Below are 20988 nucleotides of genomic sequence, written 5' to 3'. Positions count from 1 at the left end.
GATGTGTTCATGCAAAAATAAAAATGCTGATTACAATGCCCTGAACCGAGCCAGTATTCAGTGACATCATTCTTCCACAGTCACTGCTCCACACATGAAATATTCAGTAACTGCCATGGACTATCTGTTCCAAAGTCAACCCTGCTGCCCCTTCTAGTTCAATTCATATTCCACCCTGAGTTATCTGGTTTTTTACACCTGGGCATAAAGTTCATTGTCTGCGTGATCCATTCTTTCATCTCCAATCTAAATTTCAGTTTTCACTGATGATCTAGTCCTCTTTTACTCAGAATTTTTTTTTTCAGAGTTCATCTACACTCTAGGAATCTTGGGATGAGTTTAAACTGGCTAACTTTCCACCTTTCACTATGTCTCTTTCAATATCCATGTCTTAGGAGACCCACCTTTTGCTCACATTTGTTCATCTTTTGGCCCTTTTTCTGGCAATGATTTTTCACTTTCATTTCTAAGACAAAGATAGGAAATTCCTTCCAATACCTAGAAGCCACGAAGTTTGATTTTGGTTAAGTCTCTGATAAAAGTCTTCTCCACAGTGACAGGTCAACACTATGAGCTGAGACAGCCAAGATCCTAATGGGAAATATTTCTTGACTCCAGCGTTTTTCTAAAATCAACATTCCCTTAAAGACGAATTACTCTCAGGATGGCAAATATAAATTTAATTTAGAACTATTAACTATTAAACTGACTGTTGAACTTGCTAGAAAGTCATCTAATAGAGGTTTTAAAAGGTAGTTATAAATCATCTAGAGAAAAGAGCGCATTTGCAGGTGATTCTAGGAACTAAGTAGACCAGTCAATCCCAGAGGGGAACTTTTTAGCTGTTCTCACCCTAGAACTGTCGCATAATTCTGCAGCTATCTTAATCCCAAAGGGGCTCCCCCTACAAAGATTAAATAACACAAATCATGTCATCTCATCAACTGTAATAAACCACAATTTTTGTAGCTAAAGAAGCACCTGTGTTTTATTTTTAGTGGAAGATTAAAAGAGAGTTAAGTTTTTTGTTGATTTATTTTCATTCAACATTTATTTTGTTTTCCAATTATTAAGGTAGTTTAGATATGCTCCACCAATGAAATAATTGGAAAAAATTTTTTAAATATGAAGATAAATATAACTATCAGCTCTAAAGCTACTTAATCATATTTTAACATATTTACCTCAATCTTGCTTCTCTGAAGTGTTTTTATCTAGCTGAGAGTTATGTTTCCATTTTTTTTAACTTAGCCTTAATACATAACAATAGTCCCATAAACATCATTTTATTGAAGGTATTCCTTTATATAGATACACCACTCTGTGCTTAACCATCCTGATAACTGTTAAAACATTTATTTTTAATAAATGATGCTATAAAAGGATCTTGCTCATTTTACGAAAGTTAGAAAACACCAAAAAATATAACAAGGAAGATAAATTGGTGATTAAATATTTAGGTGTGGCTGTATGATTTGTAAACTGAATGTACTGATAACTGCCACGTGGGGATGAGTGCTGAAGTGGCAGGCACTGGGCAATCATATCTCCGATCCTTATACAACACAAAAAGCCAGGCTGTTGTCATCATCACTTTATAGGTCTAATCCCAAAACTGTTTCTCACTGTGTCGCACGGCCCCCCGTCATCACTTCACCGTCCCTTCTGCCACCACCACCTCTGCTATCGCCACCATCTCCTCCACCACCACCTCTTCCAACGCCAGATCCGCCACTACCACCACCACCACCTCCACCGCAAGCTCTGACTCCACAGCACCACCACCTTCGTCACCACCACTTCCACCACCAGCCCTACCACCACCTATGCCACCAGCTCCAACTGTACATCACCACCACCTCCGTCGCCACGTCCACCGCCATATGGCCGCCCTTAGGGCTTCTTACCACCTTTCTACACACCCTTTCTTCTCTTCCCACCTTCCTACTCTCCTCCTCTCCTGCCTTGATCTGATCTTCTTCTCCAACCGGCTCCTCCTTACGTGCCTCAGTAATAGAGAAAAAGCAAAGGCTGCACCGCCACATTCGTTTTATGATAATCTCAGTCATTCATTCATTCAACACACATTGACTGAGCGCATATTATGGGGCAGGCACTGTTCTGAGCCCGAAGCCTAAAGTAATTCCCCCATTTGCAGAATTTCCTTTAATACCGAAAAGCTGACTTTTAAAGGTTTCCTTCACCATTTACCCTACTAAACCTGTTACAAATTATCAACCTATGTTTGGGTTCTCAGCTCACACTGCCTGGCCTCCATGCTGGATGAAAAAAGCAGAAGTGAGCTGTTTAAGAAGGATACACGAGTAAAAAGGAAAGTATCAGGCAATAGCCATGAAGTAATTTTTTATCTCATATTGCCACAGCACGCTACCGCACGAAAGAACTTCCTATTTCCATACTCAGATGATGTGTATTTGCTTAACACAGCTTGCCCACAAGAATTCACACATGGACCCTCTCCAGAAAAGACACTTGATAGATATAGAAAGGAAAGGAGGGAAATTTAAAAAATGGAGAATAAGTACACCAACAAATACACAAACTGAAGTCCTTTTTCTTCTCACTTGCATGATGTGAGTGGAAAGAAACCTGAGTTCTTTCTATTTCTATTTTCTATGTAAAATTTTAAATAGCTGTGGAGGAATTAGACTCTACAAATGACTCTCCAATGCTCAGGACAGTCCTAAGAACACACAGGACCCTACAGACTAATAAATTCCACCACAGTTGTCAAAGATGCCTTCGTGGGTTATGACCTTGTCTCTTACAATTCAATTTCCATCACACATACACAAGAGAAGGAAATCAAATGTTCCAGATGCCCCAAGTAAAGACCTCTGAACCAACATCACCTAAGTTCTCATTTTCATACAGATATATTCTGTCAAGCCTGTGACTTTCATCTGAAAGTAAAATCCCCTTCAGCTGCCTGTGTACAAAGGGGGATTCTCCATAAAGAAGACGCTTTCTCAAAAGAGGCTGGCCACAGGGTGTTTCCCCAGATGAACTCCCCAGGACACACACAAATGCTGAATTGGGCTTTTTCTAAATCCAACCCATGGTCTGCGGAACAAGCAGCTACCAACACAACATCCATTGAAGAGCCAGAGGAAAGCAGCGTGAGCATGCAGCTCTCTTCTTCAAAGCTCTAACAGAATTCAAGAGTGCCTTTAGCACGGGACTTCACACAGCAAGTTTATGAAGAGCTGAGCAAACGTGGCAGCCCAAGAGTCACACCTTGCTCACAGCCCACAATTCTCAAGAGAGTACCAGGGTATTCGTTGCTTTACCATCTTGACATGCCAAGCAATGACCTCACGCATCAGCCAAGGAGTGGTTTTACTTACATGCAATAAAGAGAGTAAATCCAAGCACAGGTTGTTTAATCCCTTGAATTCAGAAAGCTCTTAACACTCGGAGGCTACAGTTGAGGGTTCCACAGTAAACAGCCACAGCTCTGGCAGTCAGGCTACCCAGGACTACCATAAGAAGCTGGCCAGAGAGAAAATCTCTTTCGAAAGAAGAGGAAGTGTCGTCTCTACTTCCCCAATTGTATTGTTCTTCCTTCTTATTGTTAATGACCCCTTCCTGGATTCCAAAATCCAGGACACAATTCACACAAATCAGACACATCCCACCTGTCTGACTCCATTGATCACTAAACACTACTCTGACTCAGTGTATTTATTTCCATGATACATGGAAACATTACATGGTTTTGCTTTCCTGTTTTGGAGGCAAAGATGTTTATTTGCAGGCATGAAAGGTGAGGTCATTTGCAGAGCTCTTCCTGGAGTGTTTAGTTGAAATGCCACTTTTTAATCACCCACCTCTTTTAGGCTCAATGTTCTTTCAAATGTCCCTTCTTTCTCCTCTCCTAGTGTTCCTACTACTCCTACATAGGGGACACAGATACACTGGTAAAATGTATCTTAGGATAAAAATAGGTCCTTGCCTGTCATTCTTTGGCAGCATACCTAATAAATTCTCTAACTTCAAAACTTTTCCTTCACACGCTAGAAACGGAAAATGACAAGCCAAAGTTGGAAAGACTTGAACTCATCACCAATACATTCCTGCCCTCCCACTTCTTCTTTTCAAAACCAGCACCTTGTTTCCTTATATCTTCTTGGACAAAGAGCACAATCTCGTTATACTTAGAGTCCACTGTCAAAGAAAAGGAATCAAATGATTAGAAACGGCTCATGACCAGGCAGTTTCCCAAAATGTGGTCACTAGATAATTAGCACCTGTATTAGTTATCTATCGATGCCAAACAAAGTACCCCAGCCTTTAGAGGCTGAAAACAACATCTATTGCCTCTTACTTTCCAAGGGTCAGGACTCTGGGGGCTTAAGCTCTCCCACAAGGGTACAGCCAAGGTGTCAGCCAGAATTGTGACCATCTCAAGGCTCCGCTGGGAAAGGAAACTCCTCAGGGGTTCCTGTTGTGGCTCAGAGGTTAAGAACCCAGCATAGCGTCTGCAAGGATGCGAGTTCAACCCCTGGCTACATTCAGTGGGTTAAAGATCCAGCATTGCCATAAGCTGCAGCGTAGGTCGCAGATGAAGCTCAGATCCGGTGTTGCTGTGTCTGTGGTATAGGCCTGAAACTGCAGCTCCAGGGTGACCCCAAGCCCAGGAACTTCCATACGCCACAGATGCGCCCATAAAAAGTACAAAACAAAACAAAACCCCTCCAAGCTCACCCTTGCCGTTGTTGGTAGGATGCAGTTTTTCCAAGGCTATGAGACTGAGTTGCCAGGTCAATGCAGCTGTTGACCAGCAGCCGCCCTCTGTCCCCCACCGCATAGATCTTCCCTTAGGGCAGCTCACAAGAGGGCAGGTGGCCTCACCAGAGCAAATAAGAGGGTGAGAGCCAGGAATCCAGCTCCCCATTAAACTCCCACCTTTCAGGCCTGATTCTAAGTAATTACAAAGGCTTTCCCTGGCAGGCCTCACGGGGACACGGCCATCCCCGCACCAGACTTGGTGACAGGAGGGCACAGCTGCCTCTGAGGGCCAGTCAAGGTCCCAGGTCCCCCTGGACAGTCTTGCTTTTTTGCATATTTCCATTCCTGAGTCTCTTTGTCTGAGATCTTGGGCCAGAGTCTTCCTCTGGAGCCTCTGCGGAGGACTCCGTGTGATGGGAAAGCCCCACTACTCAGTCGGGACATTTCTACTCCTGGTCCCCGCCCCCCCACCCCACACACACAGACATATCTCAGGGGCCATAAAAGTGCCAAAGTCTCTCATTCAGGGTTCCCTCAACAGGGAGGTGATTGCATAGGTCCTGACCCTCCACGAGGCACCATTCTCTGCAGAAGATGGGCTGGGGAGTCTGCTGCTGCCTCCAGCTATCGATGCTGGGCCACACCCTTGAGGTGAGTGAGCCAAGGCTTAACTCTTCCATCTCTGGCTGCTTACTCCAACCCCAGACAGCTCAGCTCTCCCTTGCCCGGCTCAGGTGACCTCCTGACAGAGCGTGTGAGCAAGACAGAAGTCACAGTCTTTTGCAACCTATTCTCAGAAGCCATATCATAACACATTTGCCACATTCTGTGTGTTACAAGCAAGTCATTTGGTCCAGTCTACGCTCAGGAGGAAGGGCCTAGGTGTTCCTGCTGTGGTAACAGGGGGTTAAGGATCCCACAGCAGCAGCTCGGGCCACTGCAGAGGTATGGGTTCGATTCCCAGCCCAGCACAGGAGGTTAAAGGATCTGGTGTTGCCACAGCTGCAGCACAGATCACAGCTGCAGCTCAGATTCAATCCTTGGCCCAGGGATTTCCATATGCCATGGGTGCGGCCTTTAAAAAAAAAAAAAAAAAAAAAAAGAAATGGAAGGGAATATACAAAGTGAGCATGTAAAATTTTATCCAAACTGAAGTTGCCTCTGTCTAGTCAGATATGAATGAAAGGGAAGCTGTATCTAAGGAGAAAATCACCAGTACAGTCACATCACTAGGAAAAATCTGAGACCTTCCACCAGGCAGTATATTAGCCTGCAGCCCCCTCTAGTCATTGCCGAGTCACATTGCTCAGACCTGAAAACCTAGTGATCCACACCATTCCATCTCCAAGAAACACAGTAACATACAAGCAGAAACCTAAATGGCACTGTAAAACCAGCCTGGAATCTGGAAGAGGGCAGAGCATTTCAACAAAAAAGAGTACCTCTTTACCTAACCATAAGCATGCGAAAGCCTCAAGACAAGCCCAAAGTTGCACTTTTCTCCATAGGTTTATGGAGTCACCTTAATCATTTATCCTATTAGGATCGGAACTCCCCAACACCTGACTTTTCTCCTCTTAACGGTCCATGAATCTGCTCCTTCCTGAGAATGACAAGACAGAGCTTTAGTGCACGGAGCCCCCACCAACCCTACCATGTACAAAAGCACATAACTCCTTCCACCTTCCTCTCTCAGCATGAACTGCTTGGATCACAGCAAATAGAAGGTCTGTTTCCTCATCTGCAACCACCAGGGGTAAGGAGCAAAGGGTATCTATTCTGGATGGAGACGTAAATAATTTAGTTGACTTTAGATCTTCCTAATTTGAAGCTGTACTGATAACAGCTGACAGAAACCAGTGTCACTTGATGGGCGGTTTCGCTGGCCATGGATTACAGGCAGCATTTTCAAAAGCCAAGCGGAATTCCTCTGGGCGGCATGTTTTGTGTCTCTGCTTTCTCAGAAGGTTTTGAATTTGCAGATTAAACATAGTCTACATCCCAGCATCCCCCGGACCTCATCACCCAGATGTCAACAAAAACTGGGTTAAAAATAACGAACTATTGAGGGAGAAAAGAAAAGACAGTATCTAACAAAGTTACTATTTGGCAAAAGCCTTGCCTTTGGGGAAGAAGTAATAGTTTGAGAACTAGTTCCATCTCTGTTCTGTTCTCAGACCTCTCATTTTTTTTTTAATTCATTGTGTGAGAAGATAAAAATGAAATCTGTGGCATGAAAGGGTCAAAAGAAGATGCTGTACATTTTGACCCGGAATAAAATGAACATTCTCTCAGTGGCATCTTATTTGCAGAAACTTCTGTTTCTGGCAAGTGTTGTCTCTTCTTATCGCTGTATTAAGTTGACCTCTAGGACTCTGCATTAAGTAGCCCCCAAAAGCAATAGATGGTATTAAAAGTATTTAATGACATCAGTAGCAGGGGCTTGTTTCTCATCAGGCTTTTAGATGCCAGCTTCAAAGTCATCCTCAAAGGGCATGTAATTTACAGTCATGGGCCTGGAATGGGAGCCACTTAAATTCCCCAAGAACCATCACCTGATTTATAGAACTGAAGAATCCTCAGATCCTTCCAGGTCAAGATGGACTGATGACAGATTTTTGGGGCCCCTTTCTCTCCCTCCCAAGACTCCATTAAAATGATAGGGAAAATACAAAACACGTGTAAGTCCGCAATAACAAAGGTAAAACTGGAGAAAGGGCATTAGAGCTTGAGAGTTGCCAACAGATTTCTGGGAGACGGGATGATGGGGGAGGGGTAAGAGAGGAAGGAGGGCAGGGAAGCTCATCAGTCCATCAGGAAAAAGGACACGACGGTGAAGAAAGGACTGTCTCCAGTGCGGAGTCCCCAAGAGAACCAGGACTCAAAAAGCCAAGAGATGGGGGAAAAATGTAATTGTAATGTATACATGTAAGGATAACCTGACCCCCCTTGCTGTACAGTGGGAAAAAAAAGAATAATAAAAAAAATAAAAGAAAAAGAAAAGCCAAGAGAGGCTAGAAAATCTGAGCAAGTGAGGAGGCTCAAAATTGAAGCTTCACTGAAAGGCTGTGAGCAACTGGCTTTCTTCCCATAGCCCCCCTCAAACATCTCTATCGGCCGAGCTTTTACACAGTAGATGCACACAGTCCTGTGGGCCGTGTTTTAACCCCACCCCCGAGCAATATTATGGTGGATTCTTCTCTAGTGAAATTGCACTTGTACCAAGAATGCAGGCAAAGTATGTGCCTATGGGACCATTAGAGTGAAAGCTCCACGGTCTGGGTGGAGAGCATCACTCAGCACATGCTGGGCAGGACATAATCTCGCTGCTGAGTACACATGACACATAGGAAAGCAGGGGATGACCTTCTAATCAATATGCCTGCAGATGTTTATGAAGATATTGTACCAATAAAAAAGGAACAGGGTGCTAAGAAGGATAAATAATTTGAGAGCATGAAAGAACTCTTGGATATTATAAATATGATTGGCACATAAAGATTGTAATGGAAGGCTTGGATTGTAAAGCTTTCAGGAAATGTTATCCAATGACCTCATCAAAGAAATAACATGAAAGGTTTCCCTGAAGGGAATCCATAAGTATTTGGATTGAAAGTTCTCACTGAGTGCCCAGGAGAAAGAAGTTCAAGTTATGGTCAAATTCCCAAACACCGAAGGCAAAAGAGAAAATCCTAACCTCTCCCAAAGAGAGAAAATGAGTCACTTTCTCAGAAACAAGCAGCTGATGTTTCCACATTTCTCTGGAAGTAGAATCGAGGGTTAGAAGGCACAAGTGAGCACAATCTCTAACGTTCTGCAGGAGTTCGATGTCATTCGTGCAGCCAGTGTCTTGGAGCAGCGTTCTGGGAAATGAGGCTACAACAGGCAGTGAACAATAAGGAAAACCTTGCCTTCAGCAGGCTTCTGTTCTTGCTACAGTAAGGATGGTGTGCTCTCTAAACAAAATAAGCCACATTGAATGTGTTAGGTAGTAATAAGGAAGAAAATAATAAAGCCGGGTAAGAAATACATAGTGTCTAGGGAAAGAATTAGGCTAAAAACTAGATGTGGTGTCCAGGGAAGGACAAACACAGAAGGTGACCTCAGAGTCTTGATCTGAAAAACGTGGAGTGAGCCAGCAGACCTCTGAGGAAACAGTGGCAAATGCAAAAGTCCAGAGGCCTCCAGAGCCTGACAGGTGCACTAGAGGAGCAGCAAAGAGGTGGGTCTGGCCAGAGCAGAGGAGCACTGGAAAGGCAAAGGCAAGCCATACAGACTTATGGTTTGGTCACAAGGAGTCACAGTGAGAACCTGGGTTTTGACTCTGACCAACTAAACCAGGAGTCAGCAAACTTCTTCTGCGAAGGATTATATAGTAAATATTTAAATAAGAAATAGTCACAGGTCAGCTCTTCACCTCTGCCTTTGCAGCCTGAGAGCAGCCATAGACAATACGGGAATGAATGAACACGACTGTGTCCCAATAAAACTTTATGTGTGGTCACTAGAATTTGAATTGCCTATAAGGCTGGGGTGTCACAAAATATTCTTCTTCTTTCGATTTTTTTTTTCATCTGTTTAAAAATGTCAAAAACTATCTTAACTTATAAGCTGTACAAAAAACAGGCAGCAACCAGATTGAATTCATGGGCAGTAATTTGTTGATCCTGAACTAAGCCATCAATCAAGTACCAAGGTAGAACATTGCTATTTTCAGACTCAGAAAAGCTGACTCGGAAAGACGACCTCCCACACACCCTTTCTTAGGAAGTTACTTGATAAGATACTCTAGCAAAAAAACAGAAAACAGAGAGGTGGAATCCAGGAAAGAGAAGACGCCGTTTAGGAAAGGAATGAAGAGATGAGATAAAGCAGCTGGCACAGACAGCAAAGCATCAGACTGAAACACACACGAGGGGAAATGGCTCCCAAAGCGAAGTTTCTAGGAGAAAAGTGGGGTCACAGGTCAATGGGATTACCCTTGAAAATATGGAACAACCTGAGTCAGTAGAGAATTGAAAAAAAATTTGAAAAAAGTAGTTAGAATACACCAAAAACAAAAATAGAAAGAGTAAAAGAGCTAAGCCACAATTACTCTCTATTATTTGGTTCTAAAGTAAGTAATAATTACATAGTCATGACAATGCAATATTCACAACTGATTTCCAGCTTTGAGAATCAAGGTATGGAGAAAATATAAAATTAGAAAAGGCTACAGGAGTTCCCTTGTGGGTCAGTGGGTTAAGGATCTGGCATGGTAACTGCTATGGCATGGGTTTGATCCCTGGCCCAGGAACTTCCACATGCTGTGGGCGTGGCCAAAAAATAATAAAAAAGAACTCTGAAGAAGCCTTGACAATACAAAATTTAAAATACAATGGGCTGTAAACTATGGTAGCCACTAACAATTAAAATTTAAATTTTAGTTAATTGGGATGAAATAAAATTTAAAACTCCAATTTCTCAGTCACACTTGCCTCTTTTCAAGGGCTTAAGACCACTTGTGTCCAGTGGCTGCCATATTGGACAGGGCAGATAGGGAATTATGCAGCTGTCCTGTTTGGGAGTTTCACTCCTAACTGGACTGTCAGCTCTTTGAAAGCAGGGATGGATTCTTTTTTAAATTTGTATCCCCATAAACGAGTCCTAGGATCCTCATCAAATCACCGTTTGCCTAACTGACATATACATACATTCTACTTGCAAGGACCATAATTTTGTACACTAAGATCCAAGGATATCATCCATCGTCTAGGAAAGCTATGCTCTGTAAGAGGCCAGGAATCTCCCTGACACCACCCATCAAGCATCTCTGACTCTTTCTCTGGTGCCTGAAATGCCACGATTACAGCTTAATTCCTTTCTTTGTAAAACATCTCCTTCTTTTGCACGGTCAATCCCCCTTGGAGACACAGCCTTTAAGTTTCACGAGTGAACCTCAACCAACATGAATTTGTCAAATCCCTTCAATTCAGACAGAACCAACCCTATCTCAAAGTTCACACTTTGAAACCAGCACACAGCTGTGTTACTGATTTGGGACTATGTCTGTAAAACATAGCTACAGCTAATTCAGCATCCTGAGCCTCAGCCATAACAAATCAACAATGTGAAAATGTTAGTATTATATGTGAGAATACATTAATAATCAAGATTTTTAAAAAACATCCATTGTCAGGATTTCCCATGGTGGCACAGCTAAAATGAATCAGACTAGTACCCATGAGATGCAGGTTCTATCCTTGGCCTCCCTCAGTGGGTCTGGGATCTGACGTTGCTGTGAGCTGAGGTGTAGGTCAAAGACACAGCTTGGACCCTGTGTTGCTGTGGCTGTGGCTCAGATTCGACCCCTTAGCCCGGGAACTTCCATATGCCACTGGTGCAGCCCTAAAAAGAAAGAAAGAAAAGAACAAATATATATATATATGTATATATTGTCTCCAAAATATATGACACCAGCTCTAAATTTGGCCTGAGCTCAAACATGTTTTCACCTTTTCCATTAATTAGTATAAAAACTCTCAGGATTCCCATTGTGGTTCAGTGGGTTAAGAACCTGACATAGTCTCTGCTAAGATGCAGGTTCGATCCCTGGCCTCGATCACTGGGTTAAGAATCCAGCGTTGCCATAAGAAGATGCAGGTGCAGCTCAGATCCGGTATTGCTATGGCTGTGGCATAGCCTTCAGCTGCTGCTCCAACTCGACCCCAAGCCTGGGAATCTCCGCATGCCAAGGAATCAGCCATAAATAAATAAATAAATAAATAAATAAATAAATAAATAAATAAATAAATAAATAAAATTACTTCCAAGTTTATCTTGTAAGTTTGTTTTGTTTGGAAGTGTACGAAGAACCATTCACCACTTCAGAAACAATCACCACAGCCCTGGCAGGCCCACTTACGGAATCAGTCTTGTACCCACCTCTATTAGCAGCAGTCACAGCCAGTGATTTGACATATATTTGTGAGTACAATTAGTTAGGTAATCTTCAAAAGCCAGATATTAAAGTATCAACATTATTTAGTAGAATATCATCTTACTTAACCTAAATCCAAATATATTTCTTTTAAGTTGGAACCAGGGTCTATTTCATCTGTTCTCTTCCTGTAAGCCTGTCCGAGCATTTACACATTAAAATACATATTATATTATTATAAACTACTCTTACTTCTTCTATTCCTTCTCCTTCTCCTCCTTCTTCGTCTTCTTTTTTCTTTTTACAGCTGCACAGGTGGCCCATGGAAGTTCCCGGGCTAGGAGGTGAATTGGAGCTGCAGCTGCTGACCAATACCACAGCCACAGCAATGCCAGATCTGAGCTGTATCTGTGACCTACACTGCAGCTTGCAGCAACGCCAGATCCTTAACCCACTAAGCAAGGAACCTGCATCCTCATAGCCAACAGCTGGGTTCTTAATCCCCGCTGAGCCACAGCAGGACCTCTTTATTTCTTCTTTATATCTTATTTAGGATATTAAGAGTTAATAGAGAACTTACTGTGTCCCGGACATGTTCTAAAAGCTGTACGAGTAACTCACCCCATCCACACAACAACTCCTTAAGACAGATCTCCTTACCCCCATTTCAGAGATGAACAACTAAGGCACAGAGAAGTCATGTAACTTGCCCAAGGTCCCACGGCTGGTAACTGGCAAAGCCCAGATTCAAACCTGGGCGTGCTGGCTCCAGGCTTTGTGCTCTTGGCCAAATTACTGTACTTCTAGTGGGTTTTTTTAAAGTTTGCATGTAAGTAGGTTTTTTTAAGATTTATAAGTGTTATATTATTTAGGAACCTCATTTCAAGATAGTAAAGAGGGCATTTCAATATGTAATTTATCAAGAAAAGGGAAGCATCAGATGTAATAGGGATGAGAATCATTGGCATAGCTGAGAACTGAAGCTGATGGGCAGGAGCAGTGATGAGCAACAAAAGGGAGCGGATGGCTGAGGCTGGGGCTGAGGCACATCTCACCTGTATGGAAGGGTCTCAGCCTCCTTGAATAAAAAGCATTCTGGATGTAATGTGGTTTCCCAACATTCTATCACTTTTCTATACAGAAATCTTCTCCTTGTTAAAAGAAACAAGATTTTCAAAGGCAGGGATTTTTCGTAAGTCTAAACCCCAAGGCATAATGCCTGGTATGTGATGGTCAAGTAATGTTGGTTGAATTACTTACATTTTCCAGTGTGAAAGGCTAGAAAGTAAAAGCTTGGTGCTTAACATCCCCCCTCTCTCTCTCTCTCACTCTCCCCAACTCCCCTGCCCCCAATCCTCAATTACTTGCTTAATAGGAAAAGCAATGGCTCTAACTTGGTGCCTTGGGGATCATCCACTTAACAAGCAAAGATCCCCTACTGGTCTCAACTAATGCGTAATTGTATCATCTTAAGATACCCCCATGCCTAAGAATCCCATTCCAGTAAACCATCCCCCATTCCAGTAAACCAGTGAGTAAGTGGGGCAATTTTAGCCCAGATGGTTTCTTAATAGCAACCTTCTGACAAACCCATGGAGTCTGCAATATTGGTGGTTAGAGACCTTGTTTTAGCATCTCTGAACCAAGCCTTAATCAACAATAATAGGAAGACCCCGCCCAGATGGGACACATCTCAGCCATAGTTATCTCACTCGGTCTTGAGGACAAGGGCAAAGACAATATCCTGCAAGTGAGGCCGGGGCCCAACCGAGGTAGATGAGCCACCAGAAAGACTGTAGCTGGTTAGCAAAGCAGACCTTTGGCCAGTAAGAGTCTTATCTCTCAGCCATAAAGGCTTCTCCCGACATACTCCTTCCTGTAGCCTTCAGCACTCTTTCCCCATCTCCTACATTTGCAGCCATGACGGTGTCCATGGCCCTGGACCAGGCAGAGGCTCAGCTCCACCTGCCCTTCCACGCATGCCATCTCTAAGTGCCATCCACTGGCAGACACTCTGGAGCCTGCAAAGCTGGATCATCGCGGCGGCAAAATAAGAGACTCTCCCAAAGTAGATGTCTGAAAACTGGAAACACAAGTAGTGAGGTCCTGCTGCAGTAAGATGTCTAGCCTACACTGTTGCATTGTCAAAATGTTACTAGCAAACAGAGTCAGTATGGAGTGAAGACAGAAGCGTTCTGGAACAAAGACTCATCTAGAAGTAAGGACTTACTGAGGGTTTCTTCAACATCTACAGGTCCAGAAGTTCACTGTACTGTAAATTGAAGTACTTCTATGATTATAATTCCCTCTACACTGTAAATTCCTAGAAGCCAGGGCCAGCTTCGTGTTCCCTGGCATATCTCACAATGCTCAGCATGGAGAAGGCACTTGGAAAGTGATGGACAGATGGAAGAAGTGAGGTCACCACGTAAGTGGGTGTGTTCGTTTCCCATTGCTCTTGTCACAAATTACTACAAACTTGGTGGCTTAAGGCATCACGGGTTCATTCTCTTACGGGTCTGAAGGTCAAAGGTCAAAATGGGTTGGCAAGACTGTATTCCTTCTGGAGACTCTAAGCACGTCTCTGCTTTTTCCAGCCCCTAAAGGCTGCCTGAATTGCATGGTATCTTTTGAGGGATGACTCGGATCCCTCGTATCCTTCCAACCTCTGCACCATTTCTTTCCAAACTCTGCTTCTGCTGTCACATCCTTGTCTCTTACTCCGACCTTCTTACCTCCCTCTTACGGGGACCCTCGCAGCTGCACTGGGCACACTAGGATAATCCAAATAGTCTCTCGATCTCAAGATCCTTCACTCAATCGTATCTGCAAAATCCCTTTGCCGTTTCACAAAATGACACAGTCACAGGTTCTGGGGATTAGAACATGGACATCCTTAAGGGACCATTATTCAGCCTACCAACCAGCTAATGGGTAGATTTTATCCCTCACTTAATTCTAGCAGTTTATGGATTTTTTTTCTTTCTTTTTTTTTTTTTTTTTTGCCCATTAATTCAGGCACATACTGAGCAGTGTCTCCTGGGGCAGTGGAGGTGGGGTGTTTATTTTTTGGCCACATTTACAGCCTGAGGAAGTTCCTGGGCCAGGGATTGAACCCGTGCCATAGTTGTGATCTGAGCCACAGCAGTGACCATGCCAACCCCCCACCACTAGGCCATCAGGGAAGTCCTTCTAACAGTTTATAATACACATTGCTTGAGTCTATTCTAGAAGTGCTCAGATGTCACTTAGAATATGAGATATGACAATTTCCTCCTGATCCCTGGCTCAGTTAAGGGCCCCAAATAAGCCGAATCAGGAGAGATACTAGATTTTTTCCAGATCCCTGTCTACTTTTACAAATAAATCACCAAACTGTACCACATTCATCTACTTCCCACCCTGCCTGCCACCTCACTTCACCTGTAGGCCTCCTCCTCAGCAGAACTGCAATACCATGTCAGCTAGTCTCCTCCCCTCCAGCGGATCTGGCCAAGCCATCCTCCGTGATTCCGAGGGATCCCTCAAACACACAAATCTGCACATAACACCTAGAGAAACATTTGTTGGACTGCTCGCTAAATATTACCTAGTGACAATAGGTACTGATTTGGGGAAGAAACGTCTAAAATGCAGATCCTATAATCTAGGATCTGCTGCTTCCTTATTTGTGAGGGATTATTTTGATTGGCTTTCCCATGTTTTAGTTTTGTCAGGAAGATCATTACTGGCCCATTCGTTTTCATGTGAAATTCACATAAGTGGATACCGTGTATGTGTAACATTAGATTTTTAAGATTCAGACAGTAAATTGCAGGAGTTTGTGGTTCACCTCGGGCTGGTCTACACGGATCACTGCCACCAAGTGGCAAACGTTGTCATTAGAACGAATGAGCCCAAACACAGCCAGCTCTCTCACTCGTTCTGCCCATTAAGCTTTCAATGCATAAGGAGGACCTTAAAGCATATCTCTGACCTGCAGTGGCCCTGTGATGAGCTGAGACTTAGAACAGCAATTTGCAGGATTTTTATAGCACCAGGGAAAATAGAGGTAAAAATTCTTGTGAGCTAACCTATAGAAATCAGTTCTTTTTTCCTTCTACTTTCCAAATTCGACCTTGCAAAACACAGTAATTTGACATTAAAGACCTACGGCAACCTGGGAGGTTATTTTCAAGGTCGCTCTAGCTGATGTCTTTAAGAATTTAAAACTTATGTCCATGCTTCAATCATCTATAATGTTCTAACTTCACTGTGGTTAAAGTTAGAACAGAATGACGTGCCTGTTTCCTGTGGTGCAGCCATGAAGAGTTCATCACTGTCCAGAGAGCTGGCCCAGCCATGTCGCGTTATAAATTCACTGCTCTCCAGGGTCAGGCCCATCCTTGATGGCACACGAACTCCGTTTTGTCCCTGCTTCGGGGTTTCCTGGACACAGGTGTTCTGACTTACCCTAACCAAGTCACACACAAAAGCTTGAAAGCAGATTTGTGCATCCGTTTGAGATAAGAAATGCAACACATTATATCCTGACACAGGACCTGTAACAGGGGTCCAGGGGAGGAAAAAAGAGGAGGGGGAAACGTAGAAGCCCCTGACAGGGAAGCGGGGAGCTGGGTTCAGATGGCATTTCTGCTCCTATTCTGATTCGTGTAGCTTAGCCATGTGCCCCCTTTTCCTGAGATAAATTACATGAGTCTCTGTTTCTTGAGGACAAAAAAAAAGTGGGAGTTCCTGTTGTGGCTCAGCAGGTAAAGAGTCTGATGTTGTCTCTGTGAGGATGCAGTTTTGATCCCTGGCCTCACTGGGTTAAGGATCCAGCATTGCCACAAGCTGCAATGTGGGCTGCAGATGTGACTTGGATCCAGAATTCAACCCCTAGCCCAGGCAACTTCCATATCCTGGCAGGTACCGCTGTGAAAAGAAAAAAAAAAGCTAAAATTACTATTAAACCCAAAAGTCATTAAGGATGATGTTTTTACTTTTTATTTTTTTTAATGGCTACATTCACAGCATATAGAGGTTTCTGGACCAGGGGTCAAATCCATGCCACAGCTGCAACCTACACCACACCTGAGGCAACGCTGGATCATTAACCAACTGCACAAGGCTGGGGATCAAACCTGTGCTTTTGCAGTGATCAGAGCCACTGCAGTTGGATTCTTAACCTGCTGGGCCACAGTGGGAACTCCCTGATTTGAATTTTTATGTTTCCTTTTGAGTTTGGAGCATTTAATCATTTTTTATTATTGTTTAAATTTTTACTGCTTGTTTTTTGTTCTATTACAAAATAATAAAAGAATGCAAGGTATATACTTTACACTTTGCAAAATAAATATGCCTATTCTTATTGTCCAAATATATTATTAATTACTGTCTATATTCAATGAACACTTTTTTAAAAGGTCAATTCTATGTATTTTAAATAATTTGTATCTATTAATTCAACTTTCAACCTATGTTTCTGCTCTTTAAATTGTTATTTTCTTTGTCTACTTGATCAGTCAAAGACTGAAGGAGGCTTCTTAACGTCTGTGACATTTGGGTATTTCTCAATTTCTCTTCATAGTTCCAGTAAAAGTTGTTTTATAAGTTTGAAGTTCACATACTTGGGCTTATATAGGTTTTTGACTATTGCATATTTGTGTATCGTATCTTTTATCTAAAATGACACCCTGCCTCATCTAATGCTTTTGCCTTGAAATTCATCTTATCTGAAATTAATATTGCCACTTCCTGTTCTCTTCTGTCTACGTGACTAAATTTTGCTCATTTTTTTTTCTTACACTTCTAAGTAATTTCACTTTTGCTGTCTTTTTGTTATTTGTAGTATCTTGTTTGGTACTACATACGTTAAGACTGTGTAGTATTTCTCAAAATTGCTGTATTTGCTCTTCTGTCAGCTTGTTTTATGCTTTCTGCTCCTTTATGTTTCGCTGATGCTCCAGAGTCCACAGCTAGAGCACATGACTAGGCCTAAGCCAATCAGAGACTTCCCTGGGATCTGAGCTGGTCCAATCAGCTATACCAGCATTTGTACTGGAGATCTCAGGAAGAGAATCTCCTTCACGATGAACTTAAACTTGTTCAGATGTGAGATGAGAGCAGCTATGGCCTCCTTGCCAGACTGAGACTAGAGTCAACACAATAGAAAAAAAGTTGAAAGGTAGAAAGAAGAAAGAGTCTTAAAGGCTCTGTTCAAACACCCAAATTCAGCTATACTTGAAGAAGAGTCTACCTCTAGGCCCTGTCCAACAGAACTTCCTGCCAAGAAAGAAATGTTTCATGATTTGCACTGTCCAATATGGCAGCCAACAGCCCCACCATGACTACTGGAATGTGGTCAGTTGAATCAAGGAGCTGATAAACACAGTGTATTATTAGCAGATGGGGAAATGTAAACAAAGATGAAGCATCTCTACAAAATTCACAGAACTAGTGGCAGAGCCAGAATTAGTAGGCAAGTCTCCTAGAATCTATTCCTGTGCTCTGAATAGATGAGCTGAGATTTGCACTCATCAATTAACAAGGCAGTAATGAGGAACGAAAAACCAAGCTGTATTAAATGTGTGGATTTCTGACCATGCCTCTTCTGTTTTTCATTGGTTGGGGCCACTGGCATCAAATGTAAACAATAATCTTTGGAGCTGAATTACCTCTAATTATGCCAAATATAAACAAATTGGTCTAATTGTTTTCACCTTTAAAACTGACATGCCAGTCATTTCGTAAGCGATGGTTAGAAAACGTCAAATGATTCTGATTCCATATTCTAACTCCTAGTTTACAACAAATACTTCTCCTGACGTTTAAAACGACAAGATAGAAAAGGTGATTCTTAAAAAAAAAAAAAAAAAAAAAGTTGCGGAAAGCCTCTCTAAGCTACCTTTAAGAATTTGATGCAAAGAACTGCTGATACTGTAGTAATGGGCCCATAGCATCAGAATCACCACATGGTTCATTTCCTCTTTTACGTAGGCATGCTCCATTATCTTCTGCCTCTTGTCTTTTTTTTGGGGGGTCTATTTAGAGATTTTAAAAAGATTTACAAAACTCTGATAACAAAAAACGTTTTAATAATGCTGGGTATTATCATTCTTAGAGATGCATATTGGCTGAAAGCCTATTAAAATTCTTGATAAATTGTGCAGAAAATAAATTTGTTAAAATTTTAAAAATAAATAAAATATGTACAATAATAGTGACATATTTAGATTATAATTCTTGGTAAAATGCCAGCCCTCAATTTCATTTGAGACATAGCAAGTAACTCAGGAAATTTCTGAAGCCCAAAATATTCATCTATGACTTCTCAGTGATTATGCTGTTGCTGCCTCTAGGGTGCCCTAAATGGGTTGCCAAGCAGCCAGGAAATTTAGATAGCAGCAAAAATTTTAAAAAGCTAAGATGTAGCTGAATCTTTCTCTCTCTTTTTTTTTCTTTTTTTGACCTGACATTTTTTATTTAAATTTTTGCCGACCCAAGTAAAGTGGAGAAGCTTTTCACATATTGATAATAATCGGGAAAGAAAACTGAAAAACAGAGCAAAACCCATAAGGTTCAGGGCCCAGGCTGCACCAGCCAGAGAACAGAGCAGCAGGAGAAACCCCAAAGAGACTGGCGGCTGGAAGGACTACTTTTCTCCCTGGGTTGGGGGAAGAAACACTCAGACCTTAAAGACATTCGACTCTCAAGTTAATTGTCAGCAATTTCTAGGAGTTCCCATGGTGGCTCAGTGGCAGTGGTAATGAACCCAACTAGTATCCATGAGGATGTGGGTTCAATTCCTGGCCTCCCTCAGTGGGTTAAGGATCAGGCATTGCTGTGAGCTGCAGTGTAGGTCGCAGACTCGGCTTGGATCTGGTGTTGCTATGGCTAAGGCGCAGGCCTGCAGCTGCAGCTCCGATTCAACCCCTAGCTTGGGAACTTCCATATGCCATGGGTGTGACCCTAAAAAGACCAAAAAATATTGTCAGCAATCTCTATAAAGTAAACTCCTGTAAAAAAGTTCATCCATTTATCATCCACGCCCTTGCTATGGGATAATCTACCCCTGGTTTCTTACAGATTTGACTGTGGCTCTAAGCTCTGCATTTCAAGGAGAAAAGAATTTCAAAGCATCTTCCTGAAGGCTCACCACCCTCCGCCTGGCAGGACCATGACCCCTGAGCTCGTGCTGCTCTGACATCCTTCCAGAGAGCAGGAAGGCAGGGAGAAGGAACCAGACACACGGCTAAGCTCACAAAACACTCCAAGCATCCCCAGTGAGCAAGAGCCAAACTCCTGCTCCCACCAAAGGCTGCCTGAGCTCTCCCCAGATCCATGCAGCCAACAGCAGATGGTCCTCCTGCAGTGGGTCCAAGCCGCTCCTGCTGGAATCTACACATCCCATTCCTGACAGGAGTTTACAAAGAGACCCTCGCAGGCACTGGGAGAAAGAAATCAAAGGCTGAAAACCTTGGCTCTCTTTGAAAGACTGAGTCCAAACTAAAAAATGAAGGCCGGGACTGGCAGCAAAGTGCATTTCGGGATAAGTTAGCATGAAGCTGAATGTGGAATTTAAGATCATGTCTGTAAGTTTCCCCTCAATTTCTTAAATTAAGAGTATGAGGGGAGTTCCCGTCGTGGCGCAGTGGTTAACGAATCTGATGAGGAACCTTGAGGTTGCGGGTTTGGTCCCTGCCCTTGCTCAGTGGGTTAAGGATCCGATGTTGCCGTGAGCTGTGGTGTAGGTTGCAGACGTGGCTCGGATCCCGCGTTGCTGTGGCTGCATCTCCGATTAGACCCCTAGCCTGGGAACCTCCATATGCCACGGGAGCGGCCCAAGAAATAGCAAAAAGACAAAAAAAAAAAAAAAGAGTATGAGGGGGAAAATGCTATTGGGGTCATTTTTGATCCAGAGAAAGAAAAAGCTCAGGGAGAGATGGTGCCAGAGATTAACTTTATCAGCAATGACAGCTTTCTGCAAACAAATTTAGGATTTTCTATCAGAATGATAAGCAGCTTTACTGTAGAATTGTCCCTATCAAAAATGAAGGAAAAAGCCCATCCAGATATCGCCATCTTATACACACTAGTCCACGCTTTTTGTAGGTCCAATATGCATGGTTTTCAGTTACTACCAGGTGTGCCATACATAACATGGTACAAAAGGCGGTTACCAAAGTGTGTTAACTATGAGCGGTTGCATAAAGTATAAACTTGACTGCTAGTCTTTCAATCTCCTAATCACTAAGTGAATAGCTGCTGCACGTCAAGAGAAGTGACCAATCACATCCCTTCGTCCTCAATCTATCCGTGATGGATCACTGTGCATC

The 20988-nt window shown here is 42.8% G+C and overlaps 1 protein-coding gene across 3 annotated transcripts in view; it reads right to left on the bottom strand.

Moving 5' to 3' along the window:
• Positions 1-3524, bottom strand: part of IPCEF1 (interaction protein for cytohesin exchange factors 1) — a 165003-nt gene extending 161479 nt beyond the window's left edge. For all 3 annotated transcript variants that reach the window (XM_047769880.1, XM_047769879.1, XM_047769881.1), the window contains exon 1: positions 3369-3524. The gene's annotated coding sequence lies outside the window, so the exon portion shown is untranslated. The remainder of the gene's footprint in view (positions 1-3368) is intronic.
• Between the last annotated feature and the right edge of the window lie 17464 nt (positions 3525-20988).

Source organism: Phacochoerus africanus, chromosome 2 (assembly GCF_016906955.1).
Source record: "Phacochoerus africanus isolate WHEZ1 chromosome 2, ROS_Pafr_v1, whole genome shotgun sequence".
NCBI classification, from domain to species: domain Eukaryota; kingdom Metazoa; phylum Chordata; class Mammalia; order Artiodactyla; family Suidae; genus Phacochoerus; species Phacochoerus africanus.
This window is presented reverse-complemented; position numbering and strand designations above follow the sequence as displayed.